This window comes from Ursus arctos, unplaced genomic scaffold (genome assembly GCF_023065955.2).
Source record: "Ursus arctos isolate Adak ecotype North America unplaced genomic scaffold, UrsArc2.0 scaffold_20, whole genome shotgun sequence".
Lineage (NCBI taxonomy): Eukaryota > Metazoa > Chordata > Mammalia > Carnivora > Ursidae > Ursus > Ursus arctos.
Genome location: NW_026622875.1, coordinates 41,229,601 through 41,247,416, shown reverse-complemented (window position 1 = coordinate 41,247,416; position 17,816 = coordinate 41,229,601).

The window sequence follows — 17,816 nt, the reverse complement described above, 5'->3', positions numbered from 1 at the left end:
GGACTGAATTTAATAAGAATTATGAAGAATATGTGAAAAATTTCACAACATTCAACTGGAGAATATAAATAAAGACTTGGATAATGAAAATACCAATTTGCTAAAAATAAAAAAGGAGAATATTTGAAACAAATGTGGCAGACATGTTAATAGATTTTCTACATACAATAATTGTTATGTAGCAAAAGTTATATGGGCTAATGAGGCAAACAAGTAATCTTCAAAGTGAAAACTCCAAATGGTGAACAGAATTATGGAACTATTTAAATTTTATTTGCAGTTAAGTAAATATTAATAAAAATAGGCATTATTTAAGGCCAGTAAAATGATGATTAAAAAGAGTACTGCAGCCAACTACTTGGGCGTTTGGGAATTGCACTCAAATCAGCTGGAGATGTATCTTGGGATGGCACTTTGCTAATCTGTATTAAAACTGAATATATGCATCACTTTTGACTTAGAAAGACTAAAGAAATGTATTGTTGGGGTTAAAGAAACTGGCCCTATATATTAAGTTGCTTCCTACATGAGCCATCTTTTCCTGATGGATAAATACATAGTTGAATTTGAAAATGAATCAGATAAGTGAAAAACTTTCTTCTCTAGATCACTCACGCCTGCCTAAATAACTATAGACAAACCATCCCCAGGAATCCTGTGTTGAGCAAGGCATGTCTTGAAAGCATACAATGTATGTTCTCTCATCTAAAAAACCAGCCTTTTGGATAAGAGTATAAATTGGTACAATCGTTTTGAAAATCCAGCAGTGGCTATTAAAGCTAAATAAGCATATATCCTTTGACACAGCAATTCCACTCCTGGGTTTATACCCAAGAGAAATGGATGTTCTCTGTACAAGAATGATCAAGGCGGTTTCACTAATAAGAGTTAAGAACTGGAAATGACCCAATGTCCATGAAAAGAAAATTATGATTTAGTCCTACAATGGAATACTACACAGCAATGAAAAGAGACAGATTACTACCAAATGCAACAATGTAGATGAATCATAAAGACATAATTTTGAGTGAAAGAACCCAATCATGAAAACATCATTACCATCTGATTCCATTTACATCAGTTCAGAAAAAGGAAAAAATAATCAACAGTAATAGAAATCAGAACAACAGTTAACTTAGGGTAGAGTTGTTTCCTTAGAAGAGGACAAGGGACCTTCTGGAGCACTAGAAATATCTAGATCTGGGTGGAGTTCAGATGGGTGTGTACATATGGAAAAGTGTACTAAGCTATACATAAAGATTTGTGAATTTACTTTATATAAGAGTTACACTTCAACTAAAAAGTTTTTTAAAAATTTAACTAAAAATAAAAGCCAATCTTTCCAGAAAGAAAAAGCAGGTCAGCACACTGAGCAGAGGCTGTTTCAGGGTGAGTATTACATAGTCAGCACATTTTCAAGCGATGGGAAGATTATTATATCATCTGAATACATCTAATTATTACAACTGGCCAGCAGTCATTTAGAGAAATTGTTCATAAATATTTAAACATACTGCCTGGAAACATTTCTAAAGAGCTTTTAATATTTCTCAGTTGAGGTACATGGGTGTGATTTCGAACATCATGCTCTTGGCATTGAAGTAATTGAAAAATCCAGTGCAAACTGACTCAGTAACAAAGAAATCTATTGTTTTCTTGCCTATTGTTTAATTTTGTATTCATTTATTTTAGGCCCATGATATTCATTCTGGTTAACTGAGTCTCCGAATATGAATTCCTGCCTGACCCTTCCTAATTTGTTCACCATTCTGATGTTGCCAAACTCCGTCCACTTGAGGGCTCTGAGTCAGTTAGCAAAGCTGTTTGATGGTTTATCTATAAGAGAGGGACGATGGAGGAGAATTTGCCAAGGGCAAACTGTAAAAATGTCATGAGCAGTTCTCACAATTTTTAAGATCCCTTTTTAAATTATTTCATGCTATCATTTCTTTTTTCAGTTTTTCTTTTTTTTAATTTTTTATTATGTTATGTTAGTCACCATACAGTACATCATTAGTTTTTGATGTATTAATGTTCCATGATTCATTGTTTGCGTATAACACCCAGTGCACCATGCAATACGTGCCCTCCTTACTACCCATCACCGGCCTATCCCAATCCCCCACCCCGTCGCCCTCAGTTTGTTTCTATACTGAAGTATTCTGATTTCCAGAGAGCACTCTGGGTAGCAAAAATGCAAGGACTGTACTACAAAGCTGCAGAACTGCACAGCACAGTTACAAATGTATGCATCTTACTTCCAGACACACAGTTTATTTATCCTCCAGCACTGGCCTAAGCTTCCTTATAAGCCCGATTCCAGTGAGGAATGGGAACAACTCAGATATGCCAATTAACGAAGTTCCAGATTTTTATGATTCAACAGTTTCTGTCCAGTATAAACATTTGGTTCTTCAAAGTTGAACACTTTATCATGTCTCTGAATATCCTAAATTGTCTTTTTGGGAAGAACTATGTTTTTTCAGATAAGACAGCTATACACTTTTTTCTCTTCTCTCAGTTCCATTGCCCTTTTTCCAAGATGGTATTTGGGTATCTGGGGAGTGAGATGGGAGAGGTGTCACCAGTGGGACTTCATGGTTGGAGAGTGAAGAAGTTCCGGCATTCCTGTGTATCTTCTGCTTCCTCAGGCATCTTTCTGAGGAGATATCCCTTGTCTGGTAGCTTGTGTGATGTGTGACCTATTACCATTTGCACCTTAAGTTGGCAAGTTGCTCCCTCTTAGCTGGGTCTAAGTTCAGCTGTGTTCCCTATGGTCTCAACCTCTCTTCTGTTCTAAGTGCAGTCACAAAGTCCTCTGAATACCTTCACATCCACCATCCAGCTGTTGGCCTAGGTGTTCTATACCACAGGCCCCTTGCCTCTCACCTGGCTAGGCCCTAAGGCAGAGACACTTGACTTCAGCTTGAACATCTGCCTTTGGGGACCTGTGGAAATTCCTGACTCTCAGATCACACTGTAGGATGGTGGTCCTCAAGAAACACCTGCAGGACTTGTCAAAACACAGGCTACTGGGCCCCACCCTCAGAGTTCCTGATTCAGTAGGTCTGGAGTGGGGTCCAAGAATTTGCATCTCTCACACGTTCCCAGGTAATGCTGATGCTGCTGTCACCCTTTGAAAACCTCTAGCCATAGGAGAACCAAGCCATCAGGAAAGCTGAGACTTCAGTGCTTTTAATTTTGCCTTGATGTGGCTTGATATGGTTGATGACCACCTATGACACCATTATCTTATGAAATCCTTAATGTGAATTTTAAAACACAGCCCCCTGTTTTTGGTGTTACCCTCACTTAACACCCTGGTGTCTCTTTGGGCTGCTTACATTCCCCACCCCACTCCCATCCTGCTTCCTTACAGCCTTTCATCCCTTCACAATTCCTTTCAAACCAGAAAAACTAGATTTGGCTTTCCCATTTCCTATTTGCAATATTCTCTTACCCTAGGCAACAAGCCAGATAGCACAGCTGCCATAGAGGGCTGGGTACTTTCTTTACACTTTATGAAAGATCTGGTTCCACAAATGGTCAAGATATTTAGAAAATTCTGGCTTTCTGTCCCCTTCCTCTGCAGCAGCAGGCAGTAGGATATCTCAGGTTAGCTAGAGGGAAGGTTATGACCATGGAATTCCAAAGTACCGAGGTCATTAATATTTCTTTAAATTAACCTTGTTACAGATAATGTTCACCTAGGACCCCATTCTAGTTCTTTCTTTGAGGGACTAGCGGCCAAAGGGCTCAAATTACAGAGCATGTCACATATTATAAAGTAGAAAGCAAATCTATCCTTAGTGCTAAAATAGTTTTTAAATTACTCAATTAGACATTATGGAACCAAAAATCCCTATATACTGTAATCATTTTCGAATATTCACTTTCCTGCCAATAGCCACATTTTGCCAGGTTGTGGAGACAAAGCAAGTTGGCAAGATGACGAGAAACCTGTAATTGGCAGTGCAGAATATCTTTCTGTTGCCAATTTCATGGGCAGGTGCCCGGGACTTGATAAGATGTGAGAGGAAAATTTGTTGCTATGATTCTGAACTTTATAGAAAGCCACTTCCTGCTATTTTAATGTTCATGACCTCAAATCTATGCTGCTAAAAATTTTTAGGTAGTTAAGTCATCTTGGCGGGCCTAACACCATACTATACTTTCTAAATTTGGGGAAGAAATATGATATTTAAATAGGGGTAAGGTTCAGAAAACAAATCGGACTCCACAGTAGCATACAGCCTCTTCTGAGTATTCCCTATTTATGGAGCTCACTAGAAACTGATTTAATTCATGTCTTGGCATGGAATTTTGTTAATTTCTTGAACTATCTTTAAAGACCATCAATGTTTAGGTGCCTGGGTGGCTCAGTCATTAAGCGTCTGCCTTCGGTTCAGGTCATGATCCCGGGGTCCTCGGATCGGGCTCCCTGCTCAGCGGGAAGCCTGCTTCTCCCCCTCCCACTCCCTCTGCTTGCGTTCCCTCTCTTGCTGCCTGTCAAATAAATAAATAAAATCTTAAAAAAAAAAAAAAGACAATCAAAGTTCAAACCATACCGAAGGTATGATGGTTGGGGTATTTACCAAATGTATCAACCAGAAATGGAATACAATCATTGACCCCTTACATATAGAAAATAATTTTTGTTAAGCCTTTGTTTACTTTTAGGTTTGGCCATACAACATCTAATTTCTGTTAGTATGGACACAAAGGAAACGTTTACATTAAGAAAAAGGCAAAGACAGCATTGTTGTGCATTATTTACTGGCCCCCATTAGGGGCCTGACCCTGGACACCATCTCTGTTCAGTGAAATGCACCTCCTTTCTAGACCTCATAAGAGAATGGGCATCTGTTTTTTCCTAAAATAGATCCTGGTACTCCCATTTTATCTAGTACATTTTTATTGCAAGTTTTTATAGTTCTTTTCTCATAAGGGAAGGTCCTTAATATAAAGAGAGTTATTCTGAAGTAAAGAAAACCGTTTCCAGGGTGGGCAATCTACTTTGAGTAATGTTCGTTTTTTAATCAGCCTAAAATAATGGAAATATACAAGACCAAAGATGAGAAAAACTGAATTCATCTTCCATTTCAGGCACTAAAATTGTACATCCTAGAGCAGGTGACCTTTCTTCTCTGGATTGCTTTTGTAAAATAGAAAGCTGGACCAGATGATTCTTCCTTCTCCTACTGTTTTAACAATATGAAGATTTGTACTAGGATGCTGTACGAATCTGTGGCTTGCTCACATTCCCTCTAAGCTGCCCACTACCCCCCCCCAATTTGTTTCAGTCCAGCAAAGAACCTAGCAAGATGCCCGCAGCTCGCTCACTTGCTCGCTCTCTCTCTCTTTCTGTGTGTGTGTGTGTGTGTGTGTGTGTGTGTGTGTGTGTGTGTAAGGGGTGGATTTACTGAAGCTACTTCTAAGACTTATGTAGGGTCTGCCTCCCAGGATGCTCATTAAAAACCCAGAATATTTGCCCCCAAAGATTCCCCACAACTTTTGGGGTGCTCCATGAAAGAGACTAGCTAAGGGAATGGAAATATTTGGCTCTGGGGGTCTTATGGTAGAATGCCCAGACTCCTTCCCCTCTTGTAGCCAGGATTTTTGTTGTCATACAATATGTTATCTAGAGATCAGGCCAACTTACGTTACTATTTATAAGCTCTTCTAGCTCTGTTTCCCTCATTTTTTGTGTTTATAGGGTATGGTTTCGGCCCCTTCAGGAAGCCCCTAAAAACTACAGTTTTTAGAAGTTATGGTGGATCATGAACCAATGCATTTCCAAGATGCACACCAAAACCTGCAGGAAGACTGAAAGCCAATCAGATCAATGGCCTGGAGATGTTTTCCAGGGTAGTAAGTGTGTCTGGGGTCCTTAGCCCTCCAAGTCAGGAAGAGAAACCATGGTTTCTACACACAGAGATTTCAATCTAAAAATTTGCAGAAGTCCATCAGTGAATACCTAGTCATGATATATTAACTTGTCATCTATCACTGAGTAAGGTCCCTAAAATAAGACTCTTATGAAGCTTTAGTTATGTTTATAATTACCCTATCCTCATTGAATCTAATTTGAACACCTACATAAAATGCCAGGAAAGGAATTATATGTACAAAGCAGCTTTTAATTAAGAGGAAAAGCACCTATGTGTAGTTGGCTGCTTGGTGTGCTTTTAGTTTCCTTAATGTAGAACATGACATATCAGCATTTAAATGGCTTCTGATTAATAAGTACTTGTTTCAAGGCTACAGAGATTGAAATAAGATAAACACATATTAACAGAGTGGGAACAATAATAAAAGGAAATAAGTGTCACTGGTTTAAAATGCATATTTGTAAGTGATTCCAAAAGCATGGAAATGCAGTTATTAAACTGGCATGGAGGACCATGGGCCTATTTTATTGAAGTAATTAAATACTCTCTTCAAGTTTATGGCTCCTTGGATCATTTTAGGCAAATGAAAATTGGAGGGGAAATGTTAACCAGGGCCTAATGGATGGCAGCCAGCTTGACTTCTTGATATCAGTGGACACAGTAGCTGAGTTTCGAAGCCCATTTGCTAGAGAAAATGCACGGCCTCTTGAATTTGGGGCTGAAGCTGGAAGAGAGCTCAAATAAATGGTACCGTAGCCAGTGTTTTCTTTCAATTGTCACACAATTACAGTATTGACAATAACAACAACACTAATAACAGTGGAACGTTCTGAGCACTGAGTACATGATAGGCAGTGTTTTAGGCAGTTAATAGGTGTTAACTCATTTGAACTTGGCCACAAAGACATGGCATACGAAGCATTCTGTCATCATACTGATGACTATATCACTCCCTTCTGACCCTCCAAATCAGAGGTGCCATCTTATTCCTTGACACCCCATGACCATGGCCTGGATTTTCTCTCTTCTTACATGGCTCATGATAGATATCTTCATTTCTGTTTACTCCTCTCTGGCCCTTTTGCTACTAGAATACAAGCTGACTGAGATCACAGACTGTACCTTACTAGCCACTGTATCTTCACAGTGCCTTAGATCACTGATTTCTTCTTCACATATCTGTAGAATAGGGGATTTGCATAAATTAAGAAATACTGCTCTGCAGCCAGGTCCTCAGACACATGTGGCTTTGCCAGACACTGGCCATGGCCCACTACCGGATTAGTGGGGCCACATCTATGTCCCAGACAACGGGCTCATAGAACATCAGCTGTTCAACTGTGGGGATGGTGTCACCTACAATGACTTTCACATTCTCTCTAGGTATGCTGACTTCACTGTAGACCAGGTAGGCCTGACCTCTGCTCTGATCAAAAAGATCACTCTGGTGTGTGTGGGGGGGTGCCTGGCTGGCTCAGTCAGTGGAGCATGTAGCTCTTGATCTTAGGGTCATGAGTTTGAGCCCTATGTTTGGTGTAGAGTTTATTTAAAAATAAAATGAAATTTTAAAAAATGTTAAAATAAAAAAAAAATCACTCTGAAGACCCCACTGGTTTCCTCAACCATGGAGACAGTCACAAAGGCTGGCATGGCCACCGCTAAGGTCCTTACGGAACGTATTGGCTTATCCATCACAACTGTACACCTGAAGTCCAAGCCAATGAAGTTCAGAAAGTGAAGAAATATGAGCAGGGATTCATCACAGACCCTGAGTCCTCAGCCCCAAGGATCAAGTGCAGGATGTTTTTGAAGCCAAAGCCCAGCATGTATCCCAAACACCAACACAGGCTGGATGGGGAGTTGATTTTTTCAAGGAGGAGGAGCGCGGCTGGTTTTTGGAAGGGATCATGATGAAGGAGGAAGACCTGGTGGTAGCCCTGCAGGCATCACATTGAAGGAAGCAAACAAAATTCTGCAGGGCAGCAAGAAGGGAAGGTTGCCCGTTACAAATGAAGATGATGAAATGGTAGCCATCATTGCCCCGACAGACCCGAAGAAGAACCAGGATTACCTACTGGCCTCCAAAGATGCCAAGAAGCAGCTGCTATGTGGAGCAGCCATTGATACTCATGAAGATGGTAAGTATCAGCTGGACTTGCTAACCCAGGACCACTGGCATCCAGCACTCCTGCCAGGACATTGGTGCCAAGAGTTTGATCCAAGACCAAGCCATGACAAATTCTGGGGAAACTCAAGTTTGAAAAGAGAATATCCTCAGCTTAGGTGCGAGGTGGTATCCACAGCCTCCATTTGTATAAGAGGCTTTTCTGAAAAAGGATACAGCATCATACCCCCTCGGTTTTTCAATAAAAGTTTTGGGGGAAATAAAGAAATAGTATGTAGCTTTCTTTTTCTCTCAAAGAATATTTCAGAAATTTGTGTGTGTGTGTTTGTTTTGTTTTGTATGGTTTGGGGGAGGGAGGGACAGAGGGAGAGAGAGAGAGAGAGAGAGAAACTTAAGCAGCCTCTACACCCAGCATGGAGCCTGATGCGGCGGGGCTCAACCTCACAATCCTGAGATCATGACCTGAGACAAAACCAAGAGGTGGATGCTTAACTGACCGATCCAGCCAGGTACCTGAGGAATGTTTTAAATATTCATAGCTTTGATTTAAAACTTAGAAAATCTAGTTACAAAGCAGTATGCAAATTTGACCCCAATTTGCAAAACTGTTATGTATGTAAAGACACATAGATTAAAATATATAAAAATATTAAAAGTGATCGTCTCTGGACAGGAAGATGATGTATAATCTTTATTGCTTTTCTACTTTCTAAAACAGTCGTTTTAAAACTATAGCAAACGTTGGCTTAAAATATTAACTTACTTTAATATAATTATGATTTTGTCAAATTATGTTTGCTGAATTTTTAATAACATGGAGGACAAACAGAACAGGAAAAAAAACCAACTCAATCCAATAAGTGCTTCAGAGAAATTTCTAAGGCAGGATTTTATCTGTCCATTGGAAAAAAAAACAACCCAATTTTATTGATTAAAAGCTGAGTAAGGTAATATCAAGCCTTTTCCCATTTTTGTCTTCCACACTGGCTTAATTTATTCTTTGTTCCCAAGAGTAAGATGTGGAAACGTTAGAACCCTCTGGCAATCTGTATATAGAATCTTGCTTAAAGATATCAGGTGAGGGGCAAGATAAGAAAACTTTCTTGGACACCTGTACCTTCCTAAGGCACTCTGTGAAATTTTGGCAGCATGAATTGGGATTACTCTAAATAACCTTTCTTTGAACAACTTGGAGTAGTCAGGAGCCTTTAAAACCATACTTGTCAAGGTTCTTATTGATCAAACCCTTTCCTCCCCTTCAAAGCTATGTGGCTGCTATCAAGAAAATATTTCCAACAGACTTCAGCTAAGTCTACACGGAACTATGTAAGGGTCAGCTAATGCCAACATAGCAAATTCTGCAGCAGGTTTTAAATCTATGGAAATTAGAAGAGGTTTCTTCTTGCTGCTATGGTTAAGTAAAACTTTTGTTCTCTCTGCTCCTTGGTTCCAGTAGTAATTCTGTGCTTAGTTACTCCATATAAGGTTTCAGTTGGCCACATAACAATGGATAAGATGATGAATGAGGAAGAAATCTAATCTGAAAGGTACAACACTTTTGCCATAAAACAATTTTCTATTTGATGAAACTAGCCAGATAAACATTACCTGAATTAAGTCACCTTCCACAGGTACTTGGAAAATTCAAAGTTCCCAAACTGACCCCTTTGTTATTCTCAGTCTCCTGACGAAGTTTTACTTACGGTTTATATTACTCAACAAAATTCCTCCAACTTTATTTACTCAACTTGATCATAAATTGTCAAACTCTCTTTTTCAGTGGAGTTGAGGATCAGAAAGCACTTCATTCAGGGGCGCCTGGGTGGCACAGCGGTTAAGCGTCTGCCTTCGGCTCAGGGCGTGATCCCGGCGTTATGGGATCGAGCCCCACATCAGGCTCCTCCACTATGAGCCTGCTTCTTCCTCTCCCACTCCCCCTGCTTGTGTTCCCTCTCTCGCTGGCTGTCTCTATCTCTGTCGGATAAATAAATAATCTTTAAAAAAAAAAAAAAGAAAGCACTTCATTCAATATTTTTTTCTCTTCAACATACATACACTTAAAAGTTAGTACCCCGAGTCTTCAAATAGTTTGCCCATGCTAAAAGAATGAAGGAAAATGCACACAGAATTTCTAAAATTCATTTTTACTTCTGTTATACAAACAACGGATGCTCATTGTAGAAAGAGTTGAACACACAGAAGCAAAACTGAATATAGATACAAGTCCTATTTCTACTATTTTGAAATAACCATCGTTAACATTTGGTGTATACCCTTTTAGATTTTCCCCCCATTTTGTAGATAGATAGAAAGATGGATGTATTTATGCAAATATATGATCATATTTTATAGTATCATAATCTGTTTTCTATTTCTTTGCAACACAGTAGAAAACGTGCCTATGCTGTAAACGTAATTCCACATTTAAACCTTTAAAGTCTGTTTAATATTCTATTATTTGATAGCATCACAACTAAACAATCCTTATTTTTGGTGATTGAAGAGATTTTTTTAACTATTTGTTATTATAAATGTTATTATAAAAATATCTTTTCCACTAATCACTTCCTTAGGTTACATTTTTACAAATATAATTCCTTGCTCAAAAGGTAGGCATCTTTTAAAGCTTTTGTGATCTACTGACAGATTGCCATCCAAACAAATGGCGCCATTCATGAGAGCACCATTGCGCCAAATCTTTTGCAATACTTAGTATTATCACTTTTAACCTTTAAATATCAAGGCATGAAAATAACAACTACAAATATTTTGAATTTCTTTAATTACTAGTGAAATCAAATTTTTTCCATGTATTAATCATTCAATTGTGTTTATTCTTTTGTGAACTGTCTTATGGGTATTTTTCAATCGTGGGAAAATTTTTCATATGTATTTTTAAGAGGTGATTATATATTTAGGGTATTAGTAGCTTTCTTTGCCATTCCTGAAGAGAGTACCTTCCCCAGTACTCACATGTTGAATTTTATTCACGTTTTTAAATATCACTTTTTGAAATTCTTAAATACCTGAACTAACTTGAAACAGTTGTCAAAATCAAATTATCCATAGGGTATTAGGCTGGATCCTACCCAAGTTTAACTTGACCCTTTTCCCTCACGCTGGACAAAGTCTAACTCCACTCTGAAAGCGTTATATCTGGTCTTTTCCTTGGCAACTTATAAAAATATAACAAAGTTTAATAAACAAGTTTTGACCCTGTATCTCAGCATCTGTTATCAGTAAGATAAGACCATTAACCCAGAATGTTTTTGTCTCATCCTTCTTCAAAGAATACTCACAGTTTTGAGGAATCTGGCTAACATGTGGGTACTATTATTAACAATCGGAAATCTAGCTCCCCATGTAAAACTGAGATGGATTCCAACAAGACACTGATTTGCAGGCACTTGATTAATGACAATGGCTTAGAATCATGTCTACTTTCTATCAGAGACAAAAGTTCTTGAATATAGGCATGAACGAAGTTGAATTTACACACGACAACTTTAACATTCTTAGAATTCTGGATGAATTTAGCAATCAATGTCATTTGGCCAGGATAGTGGAATACCTGCTACGTGGCCCAGCCATTCATGCATGCTGCAGTATTCTGTAACATGGAACTGTTTTCTCTCCTAGGACTGTACATGGTACACACATCACCTGAGATCTCTGGTGCTTTTAAAAATGGTGTTCATGGGGTGCCTGGGTGGCTCAGTTGTTAAGTGTCTGCCTTTGGCTCAGGGCATGATCCTGGCGTTCTGGGATCGAGCCCCGCATCAGGCTTCTCTGCTGGGAGCCTGCTTCTTCTTCTCCCACTCCCCCTGCTTGTGTTCCTTCTCTTGCTGGGTGTCTCTCTCAGTCAAATAAATAAATAAATAAAATCTTTAAAAAAAAATGGTTGCACAAAAATGTATCTTTGGCACCTCCTCCGTGATGACATCAGCAAAAAGAAAAACAAGGCCAATGGTGAATGTGTTTAGAGAATTCCAATGGAAATTGCCTATGTGTTATTTTTCATGGGGGCAAAATGGCATAGAACCTTTGGAGAATCCACTGAAAACTACGGAGTCTCACTATTTTTTTAAGAGATTTTATTTATTTTGCGAGAGAGAGAGACAGAGAGCGCGCACACCCAAGCAGGGGGAGGGGCATCGGAAGAAGCAGATTCCCTGCTGAGCAGGGAGCCTGATGCGGGATTTGATCCAGAACCCTGGGATCATGACCTGAGCCAAAGGCAGACGCTTAACCAACTGAGCCACCCAGGCACCCTATGGAGTCTCACTATTAAAATGTACACGTACACATAGAGAAAATAGTTTGCACATATGTGGAGGTACAGACTTCCATGTGATACCCACTTGTGGTTCTGTAAAGGAGTCAGAAAATTCTACTCTACAATGATATGACTGCTAATACCTACTTGAGGGTCTAAGAAATAGTATGAAAGGATCAAGTCACCAGGAGACCCCTAGTCTGATTCTGAATGTTACACTGTGATATGAATTACATCACTCATGCTCATGACTTTGCCAACAGAATGCCCTCCTGTGTCAAAAAACTTTTGAGGACCAGAATGGACAGCTGGTCCAATTATGTTGTTCCAGGAGAGTTGACCAAGCGCTTTGTGAATGCACCAGTGTGTAATAAACAGCCTAACCTGTCTAAGATTATTTATCATTTCTATCACCCAGAGAGAAGCCAGTCTTCCTCCTGATGAAAGTGATAAGTGCTTGCTCACACAGAGCGCATTATTCTTCATGAAGCATTGAACTGGTAAGTGAGAAAACTGATGTGTCCTCTTCCTGGATCACATACAGCCCCCTCCCTCTGTCCATTTACTCGCTTTCACTCTTGCTTTAGTTCTTAGCACTCAACTATAACATAGTATACGCCCTGATGATAGCCGAAACTATAAAAGATAGATTCAAATTCATATTGTATTTGCTGACTATTGCACTGAGATCCAGGAAAGATGATAAAATGTTAAGAAACAAAACACTATGGATAGAGAATTGTAAAAAACATTATAGTAATCAGGTTATAGGATGAAGCGGTGTCCCAATCTGGAACTTTCCAACAGAAACTAACACTCATCAGAAAACAAGATATAAATAACACACACCACACACACACACACACACACACACACACACACACACACACACACACACATTTGCTGGCAATCTTTAACACTCCTAGGCTTAGAGAAGCATCCCTACCTTTATCTTCACATGGCAGTCTCCCTGTGTGCTTGTCTCTATGTTTAAGTTTCCCCTTTTTATAAGGACCTCAGTTATATTGGATTAAGTTTGACCATAATGACTTCATCTTAATTTAACTAATTACATCTGCAACGACCTTTTTTTCAAATAAAGTCACATTCTGAGGTGCTGGGGGTTAGGACTGCAACATATGAATTTTGGAGGGATACAATTCAACTATATACTCTTATGAATATAATATACTCTTTATACACACACACACACACACACACACACACACACACAATCTGTCTTCTTTAAGGTGCAGTTTATGATAAAGGAGAACCCAAATGCCACAGACTTGCTGGCCCATTATCTGGTTCACACCAACAGTCCTCAATTTCTTTGGGAATGCCTTGAAGCTATGGAATGACTCTGAGGAGAAGCAACTTCCTTAGACATGAGAGGGTTTGAGACAAAAATAGAATGTGCCCTCAGACACTCTTTCTCCTCTGGTCCCATGATTACAGTGTGCTTGGGGAGTCTCACCTGGACTTGGTCCCCTTTTGCATTCCTCTGAAGCCAAAAATCTATCTGAATGAATCATCAGTGAAGATCTTTTGCCAATCAGCAGCCTCAGCTCTAAACGGATCTTCAAACCCTCCTAGACAGAGGAACACCTGGTTTGCTCTCCTCTACACATGCCTGAAGGTGTAAAGGCAGCATAAGGAGATTAAAGAGACAGAAAGTTCTCGCACAGTAAGAAAGGAGATGTTAGGGAGTCTGAGTCAGACAGATGTATGTTCAAACCCTGACCTCAGTACTTACTAGTTGTGTAACCTTGGACAAGCTACCTAACTGCTCTGAAATATAATTTGTGTGCTCCAAAAAGGGCTTGGAAATACCCCTTGACAAGGCTATTTCAGTATTAAAAGAGGTAACAGATGTGAGAGTACATAGTGATTGGTCATGAGCACATGCTTATTAGTACGTGCAGGTTTCTCTTCCTGTTCCACAGGGCTTGTGATAACAGATCCTGAGTCAGAGGAGTTTGCAATAACCTAGTGATCTTTGGGGCCTTGGGCCTTGGCGATGTCGTACCACAACATCGTGCTTTAACGAGATACAGCTTGAACTTACAACATTAAGTATTTAATACGTAGCAGCCCAGATGATTTGTTATCTTGAAAGTTCAAAAAAAAAAAAGTTCATTTTCTCACCTTTGCTTCCCTCTCTTCAAATCTAGCTCTTCAGTTTGTTTTTCTGAATTAGTGCAGTAATCTCTTGGTACATTTCCTCACATGTCACTGAGTAAGAAAATACTCTACCTGAAATATTGATTGGGAGATTTTACTTTTATCTCATTTTTTTTTTAATAGGTAGTCACTTAGAGGTGAGATCTGAAGGACACAAAACTCTTCCCTACCCCAAAACAGGTCCCTTAATCAACAGATGGGATGATTAAAATTCCCAATATTTAAGACTGTCCATTAAGTTTAACGAGTTTTAAAATATGGAACAGATACTATATTAGCTAGCTGTTTTCTTGTCCGAGCACCTGTTGATACAGCCGACCACTCCTTCCCTGACATCCCTTCTAGGATATCCCTTTCCTGTTTTCTCTAGCTCATGCTCTCTAACCCCTATAGTCTCCCCTCTCTTCCTGATGTCTAAATATAGAGTGGCCAGGGCTCAGCACTGCTCCCCTTTTATTCCCCAGTCAGTCCTCCTAAGCAATCTCATCCTTTCTCATCCCACATCTCCAGCTTGGCCTCTTCTGAGAACTTCTAACTTGAAGTCCTGCTGTCTAACTTGACATTTTCACCTGGTCTCATAGGCACCATTTTTTGCTATGTGAGATAGTTAAATGTCTTTATTAGCTAAACATTTGGTAGTAAGTTTTTTAGTTACACGCAGCAAGATACATGCTAACTTATAGGCCACTACCTGCATTGTCCTATAAGGGAGAAAACCCTGAGACCATGAGGCCTGGGGAAGGAGAATCCCTTGGCTAGTGTGAGCATAAGCAGATGGCACTGGGAGAAGAAATACTAATGATAAACAAGTCGGATTTTAAAATTATATACTGGTAATTTGTAGGGATACATACAGTGCATTTCACGTCCGTTAACTAATTCAGTAAAGTCTTGTTATCTTTCATCCTTTACTTAGCATAGCATCTAGTATCCCCAACCAAGGATCTCCAGTATATTTCATTTTCACATTGATGGATTGCCAGGAAAGACAATATGACGTAGTGAGTACCAGAGAAGTCTAGTTGGTAGGAGAATGAGAAAGTAGCACATCTGGGTCTCAGTTTCTACATCTGTAAAATAAGACTATTAAATCAATGCTTTGTTTGTTTTTTAAGCCGAGAGTCAACACATAATTCTGTATGGTTACACATGAAATGTTTCATTTGATTAACATTCTGGAATATGGTAATCCTGATTTACCCTTGTTAATGTAGTAAAATATTAGTCAGTGTAATTTAGAGGCAATACAGGTTTTAAAGTACCTTCAGAATTAAATACAAAAAAGGACCTATATTGATTTCACTGTGTTGATGGTATTTTTTGCATTGATGCAATTCTGTCATCCATATATGATGCCACTTATGTGATACACAGTGATTTTCAGTTAATAGAAAACGTGTCCCATTTCAGAATAGCACATAATGCAGTTTATACGAACAGTATGACATTATTTTATGTAGCCGCCCTTTGACCTTGGTAAGCCCTCTGAAAGTCCAATTTCTAGATGCATCTACCACCTACCCGGCTGCTGTTTTCATTCTTCTGACCTTCAGCTGGTTTGCAGTGTAAGGGGTTGTTTAGAAACAGATGTAGTTTCATTTCACAGTAAATACGCTGAAGTGCAAAAAATGCATCTAACTCATTTTCCTCAAAATCCACCCATTTCTTCGTCTTTCGTATTCTGACATATTCCTTCCTGAAAAGCCGAATTACTTGTTTTCTAAAAATACAGAGCCCAAGAGAGATAGAACATACACTGCCTGTCCAAAGGTTTACAGTCACACCAGTAAACACTCAGGCCACAGCAAAACGAAAATACAGGCGCTCGGTTTCTGATGCTCCTACTTTCTGCTCTCTCAGGAGAGAAAGGAAAATACTCCTCCTTCCGGTGAGGCCCAAACGTGTCTTTCGTGCTCTTTCTGCCAAGATAACTCTACCAGCTCCCATATTCTCTCCTGGGAAAACTCTCATCTTAATGGACATGAGTACAGAGGAATGGCATGACCTCAGAGGTCATGGTTTTCAGAGCATTTGTGTGAATAACTGCCTTTTGGAGATAAAGGTAGTGATATATTGTTTTTAACTAATTGGCTTCCAAATTTACCTTAAATATTGAGATCAAAAAAAGCTCTTTGTGCATTCTCTGCCTAGATTGGGATTGTAAAAAATAACAATAAAATGAAAATAGTAACTATGTTAAGAACTGCTCGAAGTAAGAATATATCCATTCAAGTTTTGCAAGACATAATTTGCATTGGAATAGAAATAATTTAACACCGCTACAACCAAGTAGGGAAAGAGAAGTGTTTTTATGACAGTTCTTTATTTTATTTCTAACCACCTTTTCATTAGAAAATAGTTTCCCAAACAATGATCCGCTAGGTGAAAATATTTAGGTTGTTCTTGTCATAACTTTCCACTGCTATTTTATTCTCTTTTAATAAAGAAAAATCTTAATTACCCTTCCTACCCTTTTATACAAACATTTACAGGATGCCTTTCCAGTCTTTATTCCAAAATAATTCTCTGTAACATTTCCAATGAGCTTTGGAAACTTTTCACAAAGTTCAGTAAACCTTGGGAATTTAATTCTGTTTATTTTCCACATTTCAAGCTGTAATCATAAATTAAGTGTTGTCTAAATTTCAATAAACTGGAACAATGATTTATCCCATGAATAAAACTCAAGTATAAATAGTGATTATAGTAAGAATTTTTTTAGTTTTAAAATCATTTTTATTATTTTTAAGTTATATATATAATTATATATAATAATAAATAATATATATAAAAAATAAATAGCCATATTAGGTTAGTTAAGAAAAGAATGGAAAACTTTTAGTTAAAGCTGATAGAGTTATGATCAACGATATTTTTATTCTATGTCTCTAAAAACATTAAAAGCTCAGAAAAAAGTAAAAAAGAAATTTCTGTGTTAAATGATAAAAAGTAACTGTCATAAACTCAAATCGTGTTTATAGATTACATCCCAATTACAGTAAAGGTTGAATAGCAATGAAGCATAATGCCAAAGGCTGACACAAGGCTTCACGTACCTCAGAAAAAACAAATACCATTGAGAAAGTAAGTGTCATAGTCCTGAAGTCCGTCTAACAAAATTCTGATTTCAAGAACAGAAAGGAATAGGTACAGAGTAGTCTAAAGAAGTAGCAGTATCACTGTACCTAGATTTAAAACACAAAAAGAAGAAAGGAGGAGAAGAAGAGATATGATCACAACCTCATTTTCAATGTCCTGGCCTCCTAGTCAAATAAAATGGCCATAGGTTAAGTGAGGAGGATGGTGGCTAACATGAGATCACTATGTGAAGCCTGTGACT